Source organism: Aythya ferina (assembly GCF_964211825.1).
Source record: "Aythya ferina genome assembly, chromosome: 3".
In the NCBI taxonomy this organism is placed as follows: Eukaryota; Metazoa; Chordata; class Aves; order Anseriformes; family Anatidae; genus Aythya; species Aythya ferina.
This window is the reverse complement of record NC_140298.1, coordinates 30,881,063-30,893,101: the sequence shown is the minus strand read 5'-3', so window position 1 is coordinate 30,893,101 and position 12,039 is coordinate 30,881,063. Positions and strand designations below refer to the sequence as shown.

At 35.4% G+C, this 12,039-nt stretch overlaps 1 long non-coding RNA gene across 1 annotated transcript; it reads left to right on the top strand.

Annotated features, from left to right (window-relative positions):
• Window positions 1-4,434: 4,434 nt before the first annotated feature.
• Window positions 4,435-10,909, top strand: LOC311434918. Its single transcript, XR_014691826.1, has 3 exons — window positions 4,435-4,508; window positions 9,242-9,338; window positions 10,364-10,909. It is a non-coding gene; the product is annotated as an uncharacterized lncRNA (long non-coding RNA).
• The last annotated feature ends 1,130 nt before the right edge of the window (window positions 10,910-12,039 follow it).

Below are 12,039 nucleotides of genomic sequence, written 5' to 3'. Positions count from 1 at the left end.
ACCCAGAAATTATTACTTTTAGTTATGCAAGTAGAAGTATTTGAGTTACCTAACTGAAAAAAAAAATTAACCCAGGCTATTTATTTATTTATTTTTTTATTGACTTTAGAAGCAAATTAGAAAACTACATTACATCAAGTTAACTCATATCACAAGACTAAAGAGACATGAAACACTCTGAAAGGGATTTGCATGTGTAAGATTATTCACAAAAAAGAGGCTTTAAGGAACAATCCTGTATTGTTATTAATTACACAAGTCTTAAACAAAAATGGAAATAGAAATAATGGAAAAGTACAGGCAGGTTCACTGATGAAACAGTTCATTTAAAAGTTTCGCAATTTGAAACAGTGAGCATGAAACTCATTCACCTTCCTATTGGTAGGATGTTCTACTATTAGATAAATTTCTATTGAAATCATGGGAAAATAATACTTTGTATCACTGATTTCCTCTCCATTATGAACAACTTTTCTCAGAATCCTCCAGCTACAGAAGGCCTGCAGAAAAGAATATGGGAAAACTGAAGAAAAAGCAACTAAAATCCAGTTTGATTAAACTCAAAGTAGACTCCAAATTTCCCCTCCACCCTTAGTAAAAAAGCAAGTTCTTTAGTATCAGAAGCCCAGTTAAAAAGTCATACTAGATACATCATATGAGAATGAACTTAATGTTAAAAAATTATTAGAACAACTTAATTGCCTTTAGCTTTATCAGCTGTCAGAACTGTTGTTGGTATGCCTAACCCTTAATTAGCAATGAGTTATGATTGATTAATGGACCCAAAGAAGTTTAATTTCAGGCTATGTAATGTGTATTAAAAAATGAAAGGGGCCTGTAGTTTCACAGATTAGTTAACCTTTCAGTGATACAGCTTTCATTTTGATGTCCTCAGAGGTCAAAGTACATCCCAGCTGCTTTTACAGCAGAGCTCTTCATTTAGACAGCCAACAAGAAGCAAAGACAAGGGAGTTTTATTAGAACCTAGTAGTTAATAAACCCTGCATATATGCAATCTCATTTGAATGAAAATTAATGTGTTGTTGAGTCATGTTACTATAATTAATATTAGATAAACTTCTGAATGACTTTAGACTTTCTGCTTTTCTATTTTCCTGCTTTTTCCTCTGGAGTTAGCTCTTAGAAGTGCAGTTTTGTTTTGTTTTGTTTATTTATTTATTTTTAATTAGGTTCAGAAATATGTATTACAAGGTTCCCACATAATGCTAATTTTAATGCTTTAAGACATTAGTAGGGTGGGTTGCCAAGCCATTTGCCCAAGTCTGCCCTTATTTATTCCTTAAGGCCAGAAGAAGATTCATAAGGACAGTGTTAGAGGCAATCAATCTGGTCAAACTATGTCAAAAAGAAGGTGGAAGCAGAAAAAGGTGGGTGCAGAAATAGGTAATAAAAATGACAGTGGTAATAATGTAGCTTTCATTTGAACAGAAAGTGCTTAGAAAGGATACCAATTGCCTAGTAGACTTAGTTGATCTGAATCTGCTAGACTCAGTTTAAGGATTTACAGACTATGTGATTTACAGCTTTTCAAATATACATCCAGGATACCATCTTTTCAGATGTTCATCCAAAGAATGAATAAACAAAATGGAGACTATGTACATCTGAATAAGCAATGGGAGAATATATAGAATTTGTCATACTTTTTCCCTAAGGTCATATCCTTAGTTGCTGGATGAGAATATCTTTTGTTGTTTTCATTATTGCTAACTCAGTGACAAACAGATCAGGGCCTCAAACCAACTTTAAAATTGTCATATAAATAACAGCAGAAGCCCCCAAACATTCAGCAGTTAGCTTCCTAGGATAAAATGTGTTCTCAGTATTTGCAGTATTAGATAGATACTATAAGGTTTATTACACCTGCACTAGAGGTAAAAAAACAGATCACTGTGAAAATTTTAAAATATGGCTCATGTCTTTGAATATTCATGGCTTTAGACTTCTTATAACCCTAAAGTTTAGCTGCAGAAAGAACCTTGTATAAAAAGTCCCTGTGAAGAGTAATTTTAAAACAACAAGGCAGGGCCAAATCCATATGACTACATACTGGTCCACTTTTATTCAGCTGTCTATCTTTTATCTTTCCACTGTCCTGTTAGTTAAGGTATCAAAGCTTTCACTGTCTCCAGGTGATTTCATTTTTTTTTTTTTTCTCCCCCGTATCCTTGGTGCTTTTGATCTTTCATAAGCATGTTGAGATGTCTTCTCAGTTTTGCTTACAGTTGTTTTCATGGCTATCTTCTAGAAACATCATTGACAGACAGAAGATGCAGAGAGAATGAAAACATAGTGAAAAACAGAGGAACATTTTCAAAAGCACAAAAGTAATTAGGGCTTTTAATTTTCTTTTTGGGAAAACACTTTAGATGTCAATAGAAAGACTGAAGAACACACTTATCTGGTTTGGAGGTCTAAGGTCCCTGGAAGTCAGTGGGATTTAGAGCATTACCCATAGGATATTCCAAATTTGCCACAGATCCTTCAGGGTACTTCCAGTACCCTTATTCTTCCTGTTATTTCTAGCAGGCAGCAGAAGGGACCTGGTGAGGGCTGTAGATTTCAAGGCTTCAGAGAAGAAGAGAGGCTTTGAGAGCCTCAAATAAAAGGCAACATGATCACCATTATGTTGTTCAGCTGGGAATATTTTTAAAGATGGGTATAAACATGGTACCTGCTTTAAGAATATTTTGATTTAAATTCAAGACAGAAGAGAAAATTACAGAAGGTGTCTCTGGGAGGTGCCATCATGGACACCAGTACCACAGAGCTCTACCTCATTTCTATTTAATTGTTTCATCAAAGCTGACTCATTTCCAGATTAATTTTTGACCTCTGATGAATGAAAATTATTCAATGGCAAAATATTCTATCACACATTTCTGTGAATTATCTCAGTCATTTAGGGTTTGAAAATGTCATCCTCTAGAATCTAAGATCAATTATTTTAATGTTTTCAAATTACTTAGGCAATTTTGCAAAAAAGATTTTGGCTAATAATTTAGGAGATTTTTTTCCTATTCTGATTTAGATAAGGCATGAAGAATTTTGTTCTGTCAGTGATTTTCTATGTATGGCAGAAATGAGGAAAGATAAAGATAGTAAATACAGAAAACTGTTGAAATATGCACTGTCCTAAAAGGGAAACATTAAGGAAAAAATACAGAGTTCTGTCTTTCATTTTACTGTGGTTGTAAAAGAAAGCTCCAAATGTTTTAACAAAAAGCACCACACAACAGAGTAAACAAAGCTAGTCTTTTAAATACTTTATTGAGGAAATCAGACTTCATAAGAGGATATTAAATTGATACATAGCTATTCAAATGAGTATAGTAAATCATGGACAGACATCATCAGTAAATCAGTCATAAGATGAAGCAGTCCTTGAGGCCTGAACCTTTTTTTTTTAAAAAAAAAAAAAAGTTAAATGTCTAAGACTAGGTGCCAAATAAAGAAATAGGGCCACTGTCTCTCACTTTGCATTTTGCTAGAGTGTTGTGAAAAAAATTCACTCAATAAGGATGGGCACTAAATTTTTCTGTTTCAAGATAGGGAAGGCTTAGCTTGGCTGACTTCTAACTCTGACAGAAAAAGACTAACAAACTCAAGCTTCTGTCTCACAGAACTGCCATTTATTAATTTTTAAGATGAAGAGTAAAAATAAGAACGCTGAACAACATCCAGGCCATGTAGCTGGATTAGAATTTTTAAATGAAAGTGAAAGCCTTTAAATTTATTTATTTATTTAAACCTGTTTTCCCCAAAGGTATGGGCTCTAACTGTGACCATATGTGGAAAATTAATATGGCCAAATTCTGACCTCAGTTCACTTGGACAGTCCATTAAACTTAATAGTCCTCTAGAAGTGTAAGCAAAGGCAGGGTCTAGTGACTGGAGATAGTGACTGGAATCCTTGTCAGAGCTCCTCAGCTGGCATGGAATGAAAATATGAAAATTTTTCATATTTTCTAGAGTTTCCTGTGCTTAGTGAAAACTTTACAGACCACCTTATGGAACAGCTCATATTTGGAAAAACAAATCTCATGGATCATTTATAACCCATACCTTGCATGGCCTTAAGCATCTCATTAACTTTACCTCTGTCCCCAGCCCAAGGGAGTCAAGGAGGAGTGTCCAGAGACCACTGCTGGTTCCATGTCAGTTTTCAGGCACAGCAGCTACTCAAGGAACATGTTAAAATTACAGTTCTGTAAACAGTTGTTTCCCCTTGTCAGCAAAGTTTCCATCGAGCAAATTACACCTATATAAAGCACATTAAGCTATTAAGCACTATTAAGCTACCTGTGAGACTTTGGAACATTTCTTAAATCTAAGGTCTGCAGAGAGGGCGTTTCAGTGTGGGAGGAGACATGGGCAGAAACCACTCATAGTATCACCTCCCACCATTCCCTCATTGACATGGGCAGAAACTCTTAAGTATATGAGCCACAGCATATGCCAGCAGGCTTTTCCCAAACCCTTTAGAGGTAAGGATTGAAAGAGAAAGCAAGACTTCCCCACAGATAACACATAGACTGTTTTGAATTGCTGTCATAAATATGAAAACATTCTTCCACAAATTTTTGTGTGTTTGATTGGTGTCAGGGGATCTCAGTTGCAACTATTTTTCACTTGCACTATAGTTCATTTTAGCACTGTAAATATTACAGAGTACACTTGTAAGGACAGGAAGGAACCCTCCAGCAATTGCATTCATGTGCATATTTGGGTGGGATACTCAGAGCACAAGATTTGCCAGCTCATTTGTCATATCCCGTACTGGCTTGCTTGTCTTTGATAAGGTCTGTGCAGTTGGATCAGTTCTGGTTTCTGGCTGGTAATTCTGGATGACATCTTATCCACCTAGAGTCAGTCCTACCTGTCAGCCTGAAAAAGGACAGGAGAGAGTGGAGACTCCCCGCTGTCATTCAAGGGAAAACATGGCATCTGCTCTTGTTTATACAAGAATACATTATATTTCTATTTGGTATTTGTATACCCCTTAGTTTCTGAAACATGTTGATGTCTGATCTTCTAATACAACTCTGGAATTGATCCCCCATTCGATATTTGCCCTCGTAAGTATTTTTACTGGCTACAGCTATGAATTTTACATACATGTCAATATATGGTGCAGTACACAGAGGTGTTGACAGAGCACAATTATATCTTAACCAATCTTTTCAGTTTATTACCAGTCCAACCTCTCTATCCAGGTTGAATAAGAGCAAAACTGAAAATACAGACTCTCCTTTAACAGAGATGGAAATATCTGAGTTTTGTCCTGCTCCAAAAAGCATTGTAAGTTGGTAAAATTTTGCTTCTCAGAAGCTCCAAAGACTGCATCTCCCTAGAGTTTTGAGTACAACAGCTGACAAATTAAGCTTTTGTTTGCTCAGAAATTTGTAAATATTTGTTTTCTTTTCTGCTACTTCAATATATGCATCTCTTATTCTGTCATCCACTTTTTATTTTTATCTTTTCAAAACCAAAATGTTTAGCATGTTTGACAAGTCCACAAGAGAAAAAACAGTTTATTTGAGATTCACTTCAAATCCAGACTTCTTTGTGGATGATCTTTCTATCTTGGTAAGCCTCTTAATGTCTCAGTTCTTTGCATGTAAATAAGGCTGACATATCTTTCCTCCTTTCACAGTGTATCTTGTTTATTTAAAATATCAGGGTCAGTGAGTACATTTTATCAAGGATTTGTACAGTCCCTGGCATAAGGGGATAAGACATTGACTGTGACCTCTAGGCAGTCTTACAAATACAGTACCTAGTAATAAATAAAATTTATACTAGTTGTTATAAACTATGCTAGGTTTTCATTACTGTATAGCTCAGGAGACCAATACAAAAACTGAGACTGCTGCAAAGCAATGTGCTGGAGTAAGAAGATGTTCCAAAAAAGCTGTTGTGTGGAGAATCTTTGTAAGTTTTTCTGTTTTGGGAGGGGAGACACATTTCAGCTGTGCCATCATTATTATAATTCCCATTTGAATACAAAGCACATTGGAATTACTGTATACTTAATATATATATATATGTATAAAGAATAAAAATATAAGAATACATATACACTACATTTATAAAATATATTTTTAGACAAAGTTACTCCCAAGTCCCTTTGAACATCTGTGAAAGTTCATGTAGGCAGTCCATCCAGTGTCTTATTAGGCTGCTGATATTGATACCATGCTTGGTAAAATCCCACTGCCAAAGGAATGGAGTTCACACCACTTTTGTTTCTGCACGTGGCATAAATTCTGCCTGTGCATGTGGCAAAAATTGCACCCTGCATAGAAGTATAGCCCACCCAGACATGAAGTATAGCAATAGGGAACATCAGAGAAATGAGAGGTCTAGCACAGAGACTGATTTGTAGTTGGTATTAAAACAAAGAATGATAAAAGGAAAGGTAAATAGTGCATGTGTGGAGTAAAGCCATACACCTCATCTGAAAAGGTGAGGAGAACCAGCAAATCAAGGGACAAGAGAAATATGAGTCTCAACTATGCTTAATTACATGGGAAACTGAGCACCTAAAAAGAGAAGCAGGAGTACTATGGGGGGAAGTATTCAGAGTCTGTTTACCTCTCTAGCTGTCCTAAGAACTGAGAGGTGGATGTGAAGAAAATGCAGCAGAGCCAATGAAAGACCAACACTACTTCCTCCAGAAATCCTGGGAAGGATACAGCAACCAGTGGCACCAGACAGCAGAGCTGCATGGGCTCACTCTAGTCCGGCAAAACACAGTGACATAGAGCAATGCAAAGGGGGTAGTAAAAATGCTATTTACAGCTATTTAACAAACTGCTCCCCAAATGATATTCCTCTCATACAGATGTAAATAAAATCCTGACTTTTATTACACTGCACTGAAGAAGGCAATGCAAACAATCCCATCTAATAGCTGACTGTAAGTTGAAACACTCACTACCATAAATTCTGTCCATTTTTACTGCAGTTTGGGGTGTGCTGATGCTGACCACAACATTTTCCAGGGTTCTGTTTGTATTAAGGATCCCCCACAGATTTCACTGAGTTATGTGGTCAGCACAGCTTTGAGAGTACCATTACTCGTGTGCTTCAAGGCATCAGTTAATTTTTGAAAGCTGTCACTGGGATAAAATAAACCACTAAATAATCACGGAATTATTCTATCTGGTTCTAAGAAGATCTTTTTCCCTTCTGTGATGCAATCTGCATGTCTCCCTGGCTTTCATTAAACAAATTAACAACTTATCCCATGTTAATACTCATTACATTTCTTTGATATTTGCAGTAAGACCTCTGAGGCCATGCTGTTCTGCTCCTCAGTAGTTCTATTGTTTCTAATAGCCAGGCCTTGTGGTAACAGATCTGAGGAAGCACATCAGTACCTGGTGGCAGTCCTGGAAGGAGCTGGGCTGATTCTGAAGATCTCTAAGCATCATCAGTTCCTGGGGAAGCCACACAGAAAGTGCTTGTTGCAACAAACCCCTTAGAATCAAGGTTTTATTCTGGAAAATAAAATTCCCACTGAAGTCAGCATGAACTATTAACAGCCAGACTGAAAGCTTGATTCTTCTCTTATTTATTTGATGATAAATCATGAGATACCACACTGATGTCTGAGTTACATGAGCTTAAAAGTAGTTTAAGTGGGTAGAAGTGTGATCCTGGGTTCATTGCCAAGAAGAAATTATCACTCTTCTTAAAATCAGACTTGCAGTATTTATGTGCTTATTTAAGGTTGAAAGCACAATAATGAATGAAAAATAAGTTCTGTTACTAAGGCAAAAAATACTCTAAAGTATTTTATCTCCTTTAGCATGTCTGATAACAGTGCTACTCTTTAAGTTTTTGTTGGGTTCCAGAACTGCATATAGTTGCATTATGGCATATCTCTGTTATTTGGCAATGAACTGTGAAATTGTTCCTGATGATTAACGGCTTCTGTAGGGACTTCAGAGAACAGAACTACAGAAACTTAAAGGATTCTTTTGAGCACCTGGGGAAATTTACAGCCTCCAAAGAAGTTTTGCTGAGATATTCTGCCTGATGAAAGATGTATCTTTTAAAGTGTGCTCCCAGCCCCAAACAAACATCTTTTTCATGACAACAATGGAAGATGAAAATTCTGTACATAGTGTAAATCAGTGTAATTCATTCATGTCAACGAAAACATGCTGATTTATAGCTGTGGAATAACTGGCATTTTTCTTTTGTACAAATATTGTGGGAGTTTCAATTAACTATAATAACTCTCTAGTAGCTTCCCATGATTCATTTGCCTTGGCATCTCTCCTCTTCCTCCTCCCCTGTGGAAAAAAGTAAACCACATCAACAAACAAAAACTCCACTTGTTGAACATGGAACATAAACTTCTGTGTTACAGTGCTCTGACACATTCATTAGATAGTTTCCAGTAGCTGTTTAAGTCATGAATGTTCCTTTCTACAAGAGTACATTACAGAGGCTTACAAAAAATAAAGACCATCACAGACTTATACTAGGCAAAGATACTGTTATCAGTTATCTTGAAGCATAATCAAGGCTTTTGCCACAGCAGGGTGTTAGTGTTTTTATTAACATTTCTTTATATTTTGATGTATATATTTTATTGTGCACAAATATTTAAATGTCTGTTTCAAAGAATGCCTATTTTCCTCCACTTTCACTCACAATACCTGTAGCAAAAAGGATAGGATATCCTACTTTCTAAAGTAGGATACTTTAGAAATACAATCTAACATTCTAATAAAATGTCAGTATTACTTAAGAACATCTCTGAAAAATAACTAGGCTGAATGGTGGAAAAAAGCAGTCTCAGAACAGCACTGCCAAAATGGTTACTGCCGTAGAAGCTTTCTTTTGGTGATCATTTGCAAAAGAGTTAGTTTGAGGCAGATGACAGGCTGAGCATCTTTTTTTAAAATGATTCTGGAAAAAAATACATAAGCAAATGCATCTGTCAGAATACCTACCAACTCCCCTCTCCCCACCCAGTATCTCTGTCAACAAAAATGAAATGTTTATTTCTTAGATGTTCTTTCCATGCACGGACATTGTGACTCAGAACTTCACTGTTTCACCAAGTTGTTTTTGTTCAAATATAAAGTAGACCTTCTGAAGTATGTTGAGACACTCTTTGAAGCATTTCTCTGCTACCTTGTTGGGTTTTTGTTGTTGTTCTTGTTTTGTGGTGAGTTAACTTGAACTGCATGTGTTGTAGATCCCACATACATGACTTTCTGAAAGACTGAAGAGAAAACTTCTGATAGAAATTCTGAAGGACATCAGTATGCCTTAGCATCTGTATTTCCTTTAATGTAAGTATTTCTTAACCACAAGTGAGACTTCTTACAGAATATGCAGGTCCCCTTCAGCAACCAAAAACTGACAAAGGGGAAAACTAAAAGTTATCTGTATTTCACATGAGTGGAGACAAAATAGCAACCAGTCTGTTGTCATCAGTGAACTTTACTCTCATTACTTCATTCTCTCAAAGCAAAAAAGGATTTTTAAGGTATCCCCCAGACCATTTGATGGTTCAGCAATGATGGAACTGATTTACAATCTAGCATTGTTTTTCAAATCTCTGTAAGCATGAGATGAATCATCTCCACCAAACAAAGAACTGTTTACTTCCACTTTTTCATGGTTTACAACAGAGGTGGCACAGATTCATCTAGGAAGTCTGATTTCCAAGTTTACCAATCAGAACAAAAAGAGTTAGCAGCAAAGGCATTATGGCACCAACTAAACTCATAAAAGGAAACAGCTGTCTCTAAATAAAGGAGTAATTTGCTCCACAGTGGATATGCAAAATTCTTAACAGAATGGGCAACAACTATTACAAATGTGGCAATCTGGATTTATGAAATAGTTGATTCAATTTGCTGAAAAAATCATCTTATAGCAACTGTAAAATGGAAATATTAAAATCTATTTGCTTAAGAAATGTATCAGAATTTGGCAGATATGAAATTATTATATTTACAGGAAAATTAAGGGTGAGAAGGGTAAAAGGTAAGGCTGACAAAATACACGACAAAACAAAACAAACAAAAAAAGTGCAAAGAAATGTTTCCATAACAATAGTTTCTTCTACTGTATGTATGTAAATAGACAATGAGATGTCCGTATGTAAATAGACAATGAGATGTCCTTAAATCCTCAGATTTATAAATGAACCCAAAGTGAGCAGTATGTTAAGGTAATTGACAGAGTTTTTCAGAGATAATGGAATACATATTTCACCACAATTTCATATCTTGTGTTCATTTGAGCCTAAGTTCTGTCTACATAGTTTCAGCCATTATTTTATAATTACTGTTATGTTCCCATACACAAGTTCTGCTCTTGATTCTTGAAAGGGTAAGTGACAAGCAGTGTCCCTGCAGGCTGCTAATTGGGAGCTCACCTGAAAGGACCTGCAAAAATGGCAGTCAGCCTGTGGTAGGAAGAAACACATCTTATAGTGTTGGAAGATGTGCTAATACAGGCATGGATTGCACATCAAAGGGTGTGCATGCTCCCAAAAGAAAATCCAGCAGTGTATGAGCTAGTGTGGTTTTGTTTTAATGAAATTATTTCCTTACTTGAAAATATTTTATTGTCACCACACTCTCAGGGATGTCTCATTTCAATGAAATTGATATGAAGTAAATTTATCAACCCCCCGTTTTTCTGAATTGCTAAAGGATCTCAAAATGTTCTGTCTTTTTGTTTAGGAAAATATTTTGTTCTGAAATTCAAGTTTCCCCGAATGGTTTTGAAATAACACTGAAATTAATGCTTCAAAAACATTAAAAATGCAAAATCCAACATTTGAGCAGATCTGTACGTTTTTATTGTATTCACAAATACAAAGTAAAATTATTTATGTTATTTGATGAAACATTTCAATATCTCATTCTTGTTTAAGGAAATTAAGGTGGAAATAAAGGTGAATTTACTTGAAAATCTAAAGGAACCAGAAAACAATAAAAATCCCATGCAAGTAACTTTAGTACATTGTAGAAATGGTTTTATTAATTTGATTAAAATGTGGATGTGAAACTTTTAATGGGGAAAATCACTTAACATATTTTCTTTAAAAGTTTCTGATGCTGATAGAGAAATTTGATAGGAAAGTTTCTTCAAAAGAAAAAAAGCCAGCTGAAAAAAAGATTGTATAGAAACTATTAAATGACTCTTAACAAAAATCTAATTGACTACACAAAGTTTTCTGCTTTATTTTACTTGTCAGCTACCTCACTCATTCATACCTATGAAATCAAATACATCAAAACATTTCAATGTCAAATTAATTTATTTGATCTCTTTTGATCTTGCATTAAGGGGATGATTTTCTAACAAAGATACTGTACTGGTAGAGCAACTTTGTGACCATCTGATGCCCAGGTGAAATATACAGTTGCTAATGGTAACAGAAGGAATGACTTGTGGCACTTTGTGCGGTGCCATTATTAGAAATAATGTAGGGAAAACTATCCACTGCAAGAAGGTGATTTACTTTATTCCCTGCATTACATTATGAATGTATGAATCACTCATCATGATGAGTTTATATCATCTGTATAGATGATTTCACTACATATTTAATTCTCTACTCCATGTGCACAGAAATTGAAAATATCTTTCTACATACCTCAAGACAAATACTTAAATTCCCTGTTTAGCTTTTATTCAGTTCCTTCTCTACTATTCAAATTGGTTTTGTGGAATAAGTGACTAGAATGGACTAACAAATTCAAGATATTCCTATCACAGAGATTTCAGCTAGAAACACTGATAAATTAAAGAGAAACTGGTAAGATGAGATCATAGGCTATAGGATTTCAATATCATTAGTGCAAAGTCAATGAAAGTATGCAAGGATATGAAGATACAGTTGTAAAGCAATAGGTGGAAATGGAAAGTAGTCTCAGTTAGCATAAACAACAAAATAGAAGCCTCCTTTTGCCTGCTGGTAGTGAGTGGATGATAGCACTCAGACTATCAGACCTTTCAAGTTTCTGTGGGTGA